General features: G+C 43.0%; 1 long non-coding RNA gene across 1 annotated transcript in view; it reads right to left on the reverse strand.

Moving 5' to 3' along the window:
* Positions 1–205: 205 nt before the first annotated feature.
* Positions 206–14,304, reverse strand: part of LOC146809693 (uncharacterized) — a 163,097-nt gene continuing 148,998 nt past the window's right edge. Inside the window, exon 4 of the long non-coding RNA XR_014965579.1 lies at positions 206–373. This is a non-coding gene — a long non-coding RNA (uncharacterized LOC146809693). The remainder of the gene's footprint in view (positions 374–14,304) is intronic.

Genomic DNA, 14,304 nt, shown 5'->3' on the forward strand with positions numbered 1-14,304 from the left:
TGGCACTCGTGAAAAGTAGTCAGCTGGATTTTTATCTTTCCCTGGCCTAGGCACAGTAGTGTAATTGCGATTCTCATATTACCATGACTAGAGAATCTGGATTTCATTAAAGACACAGAGGCTGACATTATGCATTATTCCTTTAATGCAGTCCAAGCAGCCGCTTACATCACAATATTGAAAGGTTCCCGAATAGAACAATAGCAACACATGAAAGGCATGAGCCATCAACAATCTGCCTCTTTTAAATGTGGAGGAAAATAAGTTCATGAAACTTGAAACATCAAAACGATCTTCTGATGAGCAGGATGAAGGAGAAGGAAGAACGAAGGTAAAACCAAAGGCCAGACGACACACAGTTAAGGAGCGTTACCTAAAAAGAGAAAGAAGTAAATATCTCTTGAATGTAAAAGATAGTGTCAAGCTTATCAAGCTAAAAGGAACAAGAGATGAAACAAGTACTGTTAATAAAAAGTACAGTAATAAACTGTAACAAAAACAGCATTAAATCATTGTAAGACCACCAAGGGGTGGGATGGGAGGGATAATGTTAGCCTCTTTAATGAAATCCAGATTCTCTAGTCATGGTAATATGACAATCGCAATTTCATTACAAGAACGTAGGCTACATTATGCATGTTGGAAGCTTTGTAAAACAACATCAGACATATGTTCAATAGGCTTGCAATAATGACATGCAAAGGTGCTAGCATTTGACCAGTCAGCAGCTTTGAGAATGTCGTCCAACTTACCTCCAGACCAGAGAGATTTACTGGCCATGGCACCCCTCTAAGGGAGTGAGCTTGAAAAATGTCTTTAAGTCAATACCTGCTCAACTCATAACAGTCTTAACCCATCTAGCAATAGAGGTTGAGGTTATGCCTTCGTGGGGTTTGACAAAGGATATAAGTAATTGCTTAACATCCTGATGGCGAAGAGCAAACATTCTGCGATCATACTCTCTCATGCAGTCCACAACGCAAAGTTTTGGACATAAATCAAAATGTGGGTAAAAGATTGAATCAGACATAGTCTTTGTTCTTCTATAAATCCCAAATTTAACTCCGAACATGTTATGAGATCTATACGTAATCTCCAGGGCTTTGACATCAGAGACCCTTCTGCATGAGATTAGGCATAGTAGAGTAGCCAGCTTAATGGAAAGGTTTTTTTTTTTCCTATTGGGGAGAGTATTAACAGGCCAGTTATTGAAAAGATCAAGGATTAGCTTGACATCTCAAAGACTTTCATATTTAGGTTTAGGAGGTCTTCATAAACTAATGCTTTTCATCACTCTACAAACAATGACATTTTTACCTACCGTTTTACCATTGACAAGGACATGACCATTAGAAATAGCCTATCTATAGCACTTGTTAGTTCTATAGCTGAGGCCTTTATCAAATTGTTTACCAAGGAAGTTAACTATGTCAACAATAGGTGCTTCCAACGAATCCAGGTTCCTTTCCAGGCACCAACATACCCAGATTCTCCATATGTTGTTATATCTGTAGTGAGTGCCTTGGGCCCAAGACTCTCTGAGGAGAGTTGCAGCCGTCGCCAAAAGTCCTGAGATTTCATTGGATCTCCTGAAACTCTTCAGGCAAGAAGGGTTAAACTCCTGTTCTGAATTAGGGGGTGAACTCCTCCGTCTACATCTGCAAGAAGATTCTCTAGGGTAGGAATTAAGAAGCGGGGGTTGCAAGCTAGTTCTAGAGTGGTGGAGAACCATGCTTGGGATGGCCAAAAGGGAGTTATTAGGATCTTAAGCTGTGTATGGTTTAAAGACTATGGTCTAAATAAACATTGTTTATCTCTAACTCTAACTAACTATTAGGACAAGGAAGCACTGATCCTGTCTCACTATCTGAAGAACTCTCTTGAGCATGGCAAAGGGAGGGAATAAGTATACCTTGGCTCCATTCCAAGATTGTAGTAAGGTGTTGACTGCTAGAGCACCCGGGTCATGCATCCAGCTGAAGTTGTTCTCCAGTTGAAAGGTTAGTCTGCTAGCAAATAAGTCTATCTCTAGAGGGCCCAGATCTTGTTTAGGGTACATTATGTTTCCAATTGCTGTGATCTAACAGGGATCTTGAGTTCCAGTCTGCAGAGATGTTCGATTGCCCCAGAAGGTATTCCGCATGGAGAGCGATCTTGTGTTTCAGACAGAACATCCAAAGTTTCCTTGCTAGATTCGAGAGGTCTGCAGATTTGGTGCCTTGTCCAGGGCGGTGAAAGTGGAGACGTATTTCCCCAAGGATTTAATGAGGTCTTCTCCAAAGAGTAAACCTTGTGGGTTTTGCGAGGGTTCTTTTTTCGCCATGTCAGTTAATTTGGGATTTATTTTAGTCAAAACGACTCTTTGTCTTTCTGCATTAATGCTTGCGTTGGCATTACCCAGTAGAATTAATGCCCTCTGGCTCCATCCCCTGATGAGATTGGTGTTGAGAGGGGTGCCATTGATGTGGTTGCCTTCTGCGGAATCTAGGATTCTGGCTAATATTCCCAGTACGTCGAGAAGACGGTCTTGGCACACTTTCAGGAATTTTTCCATCCCTTTTCATGGATCACGTCCAAGTTTGAATAGGAATTTAATGAGTTCAGGGTCCAAATTGGTGGTATAGCAGCTTTTATCCTCAGTAGAAGGTATAGAGCATTCAGCTCTAAGGATGTTACGAGTGTCCCTTTCTAAGAGGTTTCTTATCCATTTTTTAATGAATTTTTGAGGGAACCACTCAGAACTTCTTGGGTGTTTCAGATTTAATGGGGAAAACATTTCTTCCCCTAAGGGGTCACGGATAATGTCCTTAGAGGATGATGGAAGTTCCTCTTATGGATTGTAAAATTCTTGATCATCTTCATCAAGATCAAGGACATACTCATCAGGTGTGTCTGAGGATTCTATATCATTAGATTCGTTATCTCCCATATAAGAGCATTATGATATTTTGTGCCGCTAGGGACACCCAGATGTTTTGTGCCACTAAGGACACCCAGATAAGTCGTGCCGCTAGGGACACCTTGGGAGTTGGAGGTGCGAGGACCTCCATTAGAAGTTGAGGTGCTAAGACCTCCCTGAATTGATGAGGTGCTTGGACCTCCTATTTTGCTCTTATCAATGTTTTTACTTTTCTTAAGTCTTTTACCCCTTAATTCAGTGATCTTGTCAGAGAAGGGGTTTGGAATTTCTGAGATTTCGTCCTCATCAGGGAGTGACCTTTTAGAGGACATGATCTGACTTAAGGTCTCAAACATGCAGGACCTCAATTCCTTATGAAGGATTTTTTGCAGGGCTTCGTTGTCTATATTAGGAGTAGGAGCAGAAGCCTTGTCTGAGTCAGAGTCAGACATGGTATATAGAAAATGTTAACTTGTAAAAAGTGGTAAAGCCCTTTAATGAAAGATAATTAGGGAGGATTTCCCTTAATAATAGTGACAGGGGGCCCGATTCACAGAACTAACTTAAGACAAAATCCTAAACTTACTACTTTTGGTATTCACAGAAGTTAGGATTTTGTCTTAAGTTTGTCTTAAGACAAACTTAAGACAAACTTAAGACAGACCTAAGACAGACTTAAGACAGACTTAAGACAGACTTAAGACAAACTTAAGACAGACTTAAGTTAGGATTTTGTTTTAAGTTTGTCTTAAGTCTGTCTTAAGTCTGTCTTAAGTTTGTCTTAAGTTTGTCTTAAGTTTGTCTTAAGTCTGTCTTAAGTTTGTCTTAAGTCTGTCTTAAGTTTGTCTTAAGTCAAACTTAGGACAAAATCCTAACTTCTGTGAATACCAAAAGTAGTAAGTTTAGGATTTTGTCTTAAGTTAGTTCTGTGAATCGAGCCCAAGGTTTATAGATGACGGAATGTCAAGAGAATAATTCCTCTCTTATTATAATTAATTTTGTTTTAGAATGTTAAAAAGGACAGTTAAATTAGGATTTCCTGCTAAAACCCCCCTTTTTTTTGTAAAATAACTACTTGCGAATGAAATCCGAAATAATAAAAGGTAGCGATGCAGAGCCGCGTTGGAGTGCGCGGCCTGCATTGGTGGAAAGAGGTGAAAAACGGGAGTTAAACAAAGACATTAGGTAAGTTAATTATGGCATGAGGAAGTAGAACCAGGATGAAATTGAAGAATAATCGTTTACACAAAAAATAAAATATTAAGGTTTGATTAAACATCTAAAAATCTTTAAATATATTCAAACATTAGAAATAGTACATAAGCTGAAAGAAAAGGCAGGTTATTCTGGTCAGTCACGCAAAGATGGGACTAGGGAAGGGGGTGTAGGGAGATCTCCGTAAATTGGAGATCGGTATAGAGGCAGTAGGAAGGGGGGGTAGGGTTAAGCCACACACAAGGGAACTTCAAAATAGAGATACAAATGAATAATGGTAATAAAGGAAAATGAACTTATCTGCTTGGAGCCGCATTTAAAAGAGGCAGATTGTTGATGGCTCATGCCTTTCGTGTGTTGCTATTGTTCTATTCTGGAACCTTTTAATATTGTGATGTAAGCGGCTGCTTGGACTGCATTAAAGGAATAATGCATAATGTAGCCTACTTTCTTGTAATGAAATCTTAGTCTTGCAATCACAACCCCACCTCTTGATGCGAGAGGATATCTTAGCTTTTGGATTCCCAAAAATAGTAAGTAAAGCTTGGTGGTCAGTGACAAGGGTGAAGTGTTTTCCCTATAGAAACACATGGAAGTATTCACAAGCCCACACCACAGCTAGACTTTCTTTCTTAGTTTGGGAATACGCATGTGCGGTGTGGGACAGACTCCGGCTCCGATAAGCCACAATGTGCCTTTGAGTGTTGTTGTGTCCACTGTGCTGGGCAAGGATTGCACCCAACCCCACTGGGCTGGAATCTACTACAATCTCAGTTCGAAGTTTTGGTTTAAAAGAGGCCATTTCAGTAGCGCTCTCAAATGCATGTTTGATTTTCTTAAAGCCCAAACGCAGGTTACCACTTGAACACAGAATTCTTTTTGTCAAGTCTCTCAATGGGGCACTGACTGTGGCAAAATCACAAATATACCTGGAACAGTAACTGGCCATGCAGAGGAAGGATCGCAGCATAGTCACATCTTGTGCTCGAGTAGTGGACAAGAAGGCTTGTACTTTAGCTAGATCTGGTGTCATCCCCTTTTCAGAGAAAATATGACAGAAGAATTTGAGTTTTGTTTTGTGAAACTCACACATTTCTTTGTTCAAAAGTGAGGCCAACATCAGCAAGCAAGTGGTATACTTGTGTAAGGGCTTTGTCATGTTCTTTTTGAGTGGCCCCAAATACCAGTATACCATTACTATAATTAAAAGCATTTATGACAAGGCTTAATTATGTAGCGAATGACATCAAGAAAAAGTTCTGCAGCTGACGACACCCCAAACAAACCAATCTGGGTCAAAAAGGTGGTAATGTACCTGCAGTTTTCCTCGAGTGTGAGTTGGTTATACTCTTTCTATAGATCAAGACGAGAAAAATCTTTGGCACTTTTCAGCTGTGCAGTCATATCTGCAATGTGTGAACCGGGATATCGTTCTCCCGCCAATTGCCATGTTAACTTGGCGCACGTCAACACAGATGTGCACGGCACCTTCACTGTTCTTTTTAGGCACTACCACTATGGGTGAATCCCATAGTGTCAGACCAGTAGAGTGTACAATAATATGTTTTAATAGTGTTTCCAGGTTTTTCTCAACAGCTTCCTGTGAGTAAAAAGCTATTTGCCGATGTCGTTGAGCAACAGGACGAATGTTCTCATTAACATGAAGTTGCACTTTCATGGTCCTAAGCTTTCCTACTCCGTGAAACAATGACGGTAACTAATTTACTATGTCTGCATGTGCATTTAAGTTATAGTTAATGGAAATCACATCCATGTCTGCAGCAGTACTTAATCTCAGTAAACATGCACTTTACGAATTTCCTTTAAGAACATGAATCGGTGCCTGAACCTTTGTCTTCTTGTGTTGCATGATTGTGAGTAAAAAACAACAATCCTTTGGACAAGCCTGAAATATCTAGACATCTATTAGTCTATCCACCTCATTCAAACCAACTATCTTTCTCACTCCATCACATTCAGGAAGATTACACCATATATAATCAACAGATAACCAGTATAAAGACTATAATAAAAAAATATGAATCAATTATGTAGTTGCTAGATGCCCTAGCAACTACATAATCCGTGAACTCGGGCGGTTGGTGAACGAGTATAAAGTCTAAAGTACCAGGTTCTTCGCCCACGATATTGTTTCATCACGGATGTGAAAATTTTAAATGACATATTGTGTTTGTCTGTTTTTAGTTACTCTCTTTTTGGTATTTGTCTTTTAATGTTTTGTTTTTGGTTTGCACAAATTCTTTATTGCCAATTGACACTGTGAGGAACTAAGTCAATTAATTGTTTGTTCTAATTTTGAACTTTGTCAATACATTGATTCATATATTTTTATTATAGTCTTTATACTGGTTATCTGTTGATTATATATGGTTTAATCTTCCTGAATGTGATGGAGTGAGAAAGATAGTTGGTTTGAATGAAGTGGATAGACTAATAGATGTCTAGATATTTCAGGCTTGTCCAAAGGATTGTTATTTTTTACTCACTATACAGTGCCCTATTCCTTTCGTCTAAAGGGGCCCCTCTTTTCTTGACAGTTGCATGATTACTACAAATGATTCTTGACGTAACAATGGCGTGGCGGCAGCCCACATGTACATATTTGTCTTTGAAGGTGTGAGACGGGGCTCCGGTGACAGTTCATTGTACTTCTCTGCCAGCATGATGTTTATCGATGCACCACTATCGATGATAAAAGGTATGGAACAACTATTCACCTTTAGTGTAATATTGGGGCAATGTCCAAAAGAGTGTGGTTGTTTCACATGGCAATCTCGCTTGGACTTGGATTCTACACAAAGTCAAACCCATGTGCTTACGTCATTCACCAGTTGACACCATCATCACACAGCCATCTTCTTCACCATCACTCTACAATGATGTTGAAGAGCCTTTGGAAGATGAATTTGATGATGATCGACCTTGTTTATTTTCCACTTGCCTCAGTTGATGTCGCTGCTTGGTCTTGTGACCGTGGCTAGAAGACTTCCTGAACTTTCTGGCATCCATTTTCTTTTCTCAACATGATGCAGTTGTTTTCTCTTTTGCTTTGCAACCCGTTACAACATGGGTTTCTTTACTGCAACCTTTGCCTGTTTGTCCAATGGTGGGGCATTTACCTTCATGTGAAAAGGTGAATCCGCTTCGGAAACATGATTTCTATTTTCTCTGAGACATCACTTTATAGCCCTCAACCTTGTGTCTCAGCTTATTTTTCATGTTGAACGCTGATTCACTCTGGGCAGCCGATCTGATGTCATACATCCTCTTTTTCATCTTTGACTGTGAGTGACTGCTTTTTCTCATGTGCATGGTCATCACCGTTCTAAACTTTCCTCATCGTACCTGGTTTTCTCTGCCTTTAGAGGTTTTTGACCCCTGGATGCTTCTGCTTTTGGCATGCTTTTGCACCTAGTTATTACAGCCTTCTGTGCCTCTGTACCTGGTGGTCACTGCCTTTTTGTGCTATCGTACTGTATGTATGCTGGCTCTTTGTTGTGTTGCGGCGCATTACCTCTACTTTTAGCCTTACCAGCAGTTTGTGGGACAACTGTGTCTGAACTTTCCATGGGGCCTTCGTCTTCATCAAAAGCCTTGCACTGGCTGGAGTGGCACTTTGACTCCATATACACCAACTGTCTACTGCTTCACCTCGACGGAGGTGCATGTGGTATGCACAAGCAGTTTGCTGGATCTCGGCAAACTTTCAGGGAGAGCACTCTTGTTACTTCGGGTTGTAGATCCCTTAATTTGTTGCCAGTCGTAGCGTTCTCCCCAGCCCAATGGCATGCTCTGTGGTGCACATCTTTATTCTTCAGGGTGCAACCATTAACTAACTGTATGCATTGTGTCACAACTTTATTATCTACACACAGACACAACCAAACGATTATGTCATTGTGAGACCTGGCATCCCTGGCGTGGTTTCCCTTGACTTGCTAAAGTGCATATGCTCTGTACTCTAAACATGGTAACATTGGCTTATCCACAATTAGCATATTTAATTTACTTATAAGTTCCTAGTAAAGTGCACTGTATGTGCCCAGTGCCTGAAAATGTAATGCTACTGGTGGGCCTGCAGCAATAATTGTGCCACCCACTTCAGTAGCCCTCAAACATTCTTCAGGCCTGCCACTGCAGAACCTGTAAGTGCGGTTTTAAACTACCATTTTGACCTGGCATATAAACATAAAACTGTTTCTGTTTATATTACAGTGGCCCCTGAAGAAGGGACTTAAGGTCCTGAAATGCATTGGGCACGGTGTCATCAAGCGCAACGTTAACCAGGATTATTGCATTGTTGTTTTTGTGTTGCAACTGTGATTCGTGTATCAGAACTTATGATACAATAAAATTTTATTGATACAATGATTTACTGATAATCTTAGTGTTTGAAAATCAGAATGAAAACTGATTGAGATACTTTATTTGAATACTGTTGTCATTTTTTACTTATTCATAAAACCGCAAGAATTGTTTGCTGTAAAACATGAGTAATATTTAGTTGCTGTGCACACGGTTCTTTCTGGCTATTCTGCTTGATTATTCCTACATACTTAAGTTAACCTCCTCGCCAGGTCCAAACCTTCCTTTTTCTTACATAAAAGTCATCCTTAAAGTAGGCTCTAGGCAGCCCTAAAGGCAGGGTGCAGTGTATTTAAAAGATAGGGGATGTACTTTTGAGTTTTACCTGTCTACGAAGTGAAAAACTGTAAAAAATCATTTTTTATTACTGTAAAGCCTATCTTTCCCATTGGTGAACATTGGGATTGCCTTAAAACATATTTTAAGTGTAATTTCCAATTGGGAAAAGGCAGCAATTTGGAGTTTGTTGTCTATGGACTAAGTCGGATTTTAAATTGTAAGTCTGGAAATGCCACTTTTAGAAAGTTGCCATTTTCTTACTTTAATCATTCTGTGCCTCTGCCTACCTCTGAAAACCTCTCTGGGTTGGAGGACAGCTGGGCTTTGTGCACTCCCTCTAGACAGTCACACACAAAGGGAGCTGGATTGTGACATTCACATCCTGATGGCCCATCACCAGACTGAAGGGCCTTCCTCAAGTAGATTGGGAGGGAAGAGCTGACACTGGTACCTGTATAGAGCTGTGCTTGTCCTCACACAAAGAGCTGCATACCTCCCTGTAGTGAGTCTTGGGCCAGGGCAGGAAAGGCAGGGTCCTTGTGACCTTCAAATGACTCTTTGAAGACTTCCCCACTTCAAAGGCCCAACTTGGTATAAGTACTGGACTCCTAACACCACCAATTCAGAACTTAGTTGCAACCAAGGACATTCTGCCAGGACCAAGAGCTGCTGTTCTGTAGGAGGAACAGCCACTCTGCTAATTGATTTGCTGTGTTGGCCTTCTGCCTGCTAATTGCTGTGATGATGGAGGGACTGCCGCTTTGCTACCTGCTTTGCTGTATTGGCCTGCAACTTCTTGCCTGGGTGTGAGAAGGACTAAACGTGCTTTCTACATCCTTGAACCCAAGTTTCTCCAAGGGCTTGCTGGCTTGCCCCCTGTTCTTGAAGTGTCAGAGCCATCAAATACTTCCTTATACTCTGCTTCAGCTGCTGGACTCTGCCAACAGTGAGTCCTGCCCTGTCAAGAGGTGCCAATCCGGTCCTGGGCCTTGAAGGTGGGTTCTGCAGCTGGTTTCCTGAAAAAATCAATGCAGTTTCGACTAGGCACTGATCGAAATCAACGCACTGCTCTTCAATGTCAACGCAGTACTGATCCAAAGACATCCCAGCATGACTCGATGACGACGTGGTACCTGATTGTGAGGTTCGACGACAATGCAGTGCTGAACCGAATACCAACTGAGGCTTCTCGACGACGTGGGACCCGACTGCGAGATGCGACAATAACACAGCACTGATCTGAGATCCCGACTGCAAGACTCAACAATGATGCAGTGCCTTCATCGTAAGGGGTTAGACCACGACTCAGGACCCGACTGCCAGGTTAAACTTCGACGCATCGACCTGACAGCATGTAATGGAACTGATGCCTTGAGTCTTCAACAACGACGCTTGCTCCATCCAAATAATTTTTTCAGCGAGCCCTGTGTGGGTCATGTAGCCAGCCTTCCCTCCATCGCGGTCATCCTGAACTTTGGATTTACCCCGGTTTAATGCGACCTCAAGTAACCCCTGAGCGCAATTGACTTTAAAGCACTATATTGCATTTTCTATTTTTTAAATGTATTTCTCAAGTTCTACCTAATGTATGTTTGTCGTTTTGGTCTTCTCTGATTCAGATAAATATTTCCTATTTTTCTAAACCTGTGTGGAGTCTTTTTGTGGTGTTTGCATTCAGTTACTCTAATTTAAGTGAAGCCTGACTGCTCTGTGCCAAGCTACCAGAGGGTGAGCACAGGTTTATTTAGGTTGTGTATCTGACTTACCCTGACTAAGATTGTGGTCGTTACTTGGACAGGGTGCAAACCTCTGCCAACTAGAGACCCAATTTCTAATAGTCACTCTTCTACAGGAGGGTTCTGCTATACATATTTACAAGGCACTACAGTATCAATTAGGCGTAAGGGGTTGGTGAGGAGTTGAGGGAATGGCCATCAAACAGGTCCTAAGCAAAATCAGCTATCATGTTTCACATCCCTCAGTATGGGCATTTATTTTGGGGGTTTTGGGGGAAAATATTTTTTGGGGTAAAATTGGAAAATCAGTCTTTCTTTCTCTTTGTAAGTGACATTTTATGAGTTTAGGAAATTAAGCTTGGCTTAACGAGAATGCAGGTCTCTATGGGCAGTGATCGTTCTGTTGTGTTATTGTCAGTAAGCATTATATATTACAGTCACAGTTCAAATCAAATATTACAGAAAAGACTCAATGTCTGCGTTTGCACTAGGATGCCAAGTAAGTAGTTTTGTATATGCAGAATAACATAACCACAACAAAAATGTGTGATTCAGGCCAAATCAATGTATTTTCTTGCACCTAAAATTGCACTGTGCAGTGTGCTGTTCAGAATGACAGGCCTCCACTCCATCCTATCTTGGCTCATGTGATCTAGAGTCAGTCGGAAGACAACTGTCTTTGTGCTCTAAGCACTATGCAAAACATTGCTTGGGTCACAAACTCATCCCAAATGTGAGCTCCAGCACTTCCTAGGAAAGAGTGCCTTATCCAGCACCCCCGCCCGGCCCCATTAGAGCAGAGGAGTGTCACGCCCCTGCTGTCAGTGCAGCCAAGGCCAAAATTAAAATGGTAATAAAATGAATTACCATTTTATTTTTCACTGCTTCCAGCCCAAGCAGTGATTGTCGGTGGGGATATTCCTGCTGACTGGCAGCAGTGGAGTGGTGCTCACTTCACCAGTTTACACTATGCAACTCATTGTGGCCGGCTATCTTACGACGGTCAGCCTGACATGCGCAGTGTTAACCTCTTTTCCTAGCTGCCTTAGAAAACTGGGTGGAGAGCAGCCACAGGCACCCAGTGCCTGCAGGAGCGTAGAGGAAGCCCGTTCAAACCAATCCATGCGCTGCTCTCATGCTGCTTATCTGCAGCATGAGAGCAGCGTCAGGATTTGCAGAAGGGGGTTGGCTGAGGCTCCATGAGATATTCAAGAAGAAAACAGCAGGAGAAAGAATCGCAGATAAGTACATTTTTTATTTTCTTATCTTTTTGGCCCACTGACAGGCACTCATTGCCTTGAGCCTCAACTCCAGAGCTCTCAGTCACGGCCCGTTTTCAATCTGTTAAGAAGCCATGATTGAGAGCTTTGGCCTTTGAGTCTAAAGGCATTGTGATTTACAACAATATCTGTAATTGCGCTTGGCTCTCTGTCCGCTTCATGCCCCTCCACTGTTGAGGGTCACCAAACAACACTGGTCTCATCAGAACAGCCAGCCGGGTGACCTGGTGTGATGTCAAAATCACTGAAAGCTCATTCCATGCCACACTGAGAGTCGGACTCGGACAGATAATAGGGCAGGTCACCAAAATAAAAGTGGCCCCCTTTAGCGAATCAGAAAGTGACCCACATTTGGAAATCGTAACAGTTTTGATCTTGTAAAGATACGCAGTACAGCTGTTTTTTAAGGTATGGGAGGTGCATGACTTTAAGCTTGCTGCAGGTAATATTTGTTTTAGTATCAGGGAAATCAATAGTAAAAATTGGCACAGCAGACTATAAAACAGGCCCACAGACTGCCTCAAAAAAGTCCCACACACTGACCTGTCAGACCGACCTGTCAGACACTGCCTGACTGCCCTAGAAGCCAGTTCAACACTGGCCACACTACACTAGTGCGAGCAGGGCCGGCTTTAGAACTGGTGGTGCCTGGTGCGACAATGTTTTTTGGCGCCTACCCCGCCTCCCACCCATGACCTCCTGCTCGGATTCTCTCACTACCACCCAGCAAAAGTGCCCCTCATCTCTCCATAGCCCCTCTCTCACATACATTTCATCTGTTTTAAAGGTTAGCTTTACTGTTCCACGCAGCTATCCACATAAAATACAGATCTGTTTCTTGCAGCAGGCATATAGACCATTTGTGCTACTTTCCGGTGGGTCAAAACTGCCACTAGACAAAACTCTGATACCTTTGTCTGGCAGGAACATTATTCACAAGAATTATTTTGACATTTGTATTGTTTCCTGTACACTGGATGCACAAGAGACTGCACCGGGTGCTTATAAATCGTAAGTTATTGCTAAACACAGCGAACCCATTGAGGTTACTGCCCCCCTTCAGATTCACCTTGCATCAAAATCCGACCATACATTAAAAAAAAACATACGTGGCACATCCTTCTCCGTTCATGTAGCCAAACTATGGAACTCTTTACTCCCGAATGTAAGATCCACTTATCTTCAGAAGACTACACAAGACTTGGCTCTTCCCCATAAAACCACCATACTCAAACATGACTATACAGCATGGGTACTCACAAACTTTCTCTCGGGGGCCAAATTTACAGTGTGGTTTGTTGCTGAGGGCCGCACCGGTGGGGGCGGGGACAGTGGGGGAGGGGGCGTGGTAGAGCAAAAAAAACTATGACCATGAGGTTGAACACAGGCCCCTGCAACGGACGCCTTCGTCCACTGAGCCACCAGACCCGGCATTCACACATATCTATCTATCTATCTATCTATCTATCTATCTATCTATCTATCTATCTATCTATCTATCTATCTATCTATCTATCTATCTATCTATCTATCTATCTATCTATCTATCTATCTATCTATCTATCTATCTATCTATCTATCTATCTATCTCTCTGTCTCCCTCCATCCCTCTCTCTGTCTCTCTCCCTCTCTCTATCACTCTCCCTCTCTCTCCGTCTCTCTCCCTCTATCTCTCTCTCTCTCCCTCCCTCTGTCTCCCTCACTCTGTTTGTCGCCCTTTCTCTCTGTCTCCCTCCCTCTCTCTCCCTCCCTGTCTCCCTCCCTCTCTCTGTCTCTGTCTCCCTCTGTCACACTCACTCTGTGTCTCCCTCTCTGTCTCCCTCCTTCTCTCTGTCTCCCTCCCTCCCCCTCCCTCCCTCTCCCTCTCTCTCCGTCTCCCTCCGTCTCCCTCCATCTCCCTCCCTCTGTCTCCCTCCCTCTGTCTCCCTCCCTCTGTCTCCCTCTTGTCTGTCTCTGTCTGTCTCCCTCCCTCTGTCTCCCTCTCTCTCTCTCCCTCCCTCTGTCTCCCTCTCTCTCTCTCTCTCCCTCTCTCTCTCTCTCTCTCTCTCTCTCCCTCTCTCTCCCTCTGTCTCACTCACTGTGTTTGTCTCCCTCCCTGTCTCCCTCCCTCTCTCTCTCTCTCTCTCTCTCTCTCTCTCCCTCTCTGTCTCCCTCCCTCTCTCTGTCTCCCTCCCTCCCCCTCCCTCCCTCTCCCTCTCTCTCCGTCTCCCTCCGTCTCCCTCCATCTCCCTCCCTCTGTCTCCCTCCCTCTGTCTCCCTCCCTCTGTCTCCCTCTTGTCTGTCTCTGTCTGTCTCCCTCCCTCTGTCTCCCTCTCTCTCTCTCCCTCCCTCTGTCTCCCTCTCTCTCTCTCCCTCCCTCTCTCTCTCTCTCTCTCTCCCTCTCTCTCCCTCTGTCTCACTCACTGTGTTTGTCTCCCTCCCTGTCTCCCTCCCTCTCTCTCTCTCTCTCTCTCTCTCTCTCTCTGTCTCCCTCCCTCTCTCTCTGTCTCCCTCCCTCCCTATCTCTCCC

Source organism: Triturus cristatus, chromosome 7, assembly GCF_964204655.1.
Source record: "Triturus cristatus chromosome 7, aTriCri1.1, whole genome shotgun sequence".
NCBI lineage: Eukaryota > Metazoa > Chordata > Amphibia > Caudata > Salamandridae > Triturus > Triturus cristatus.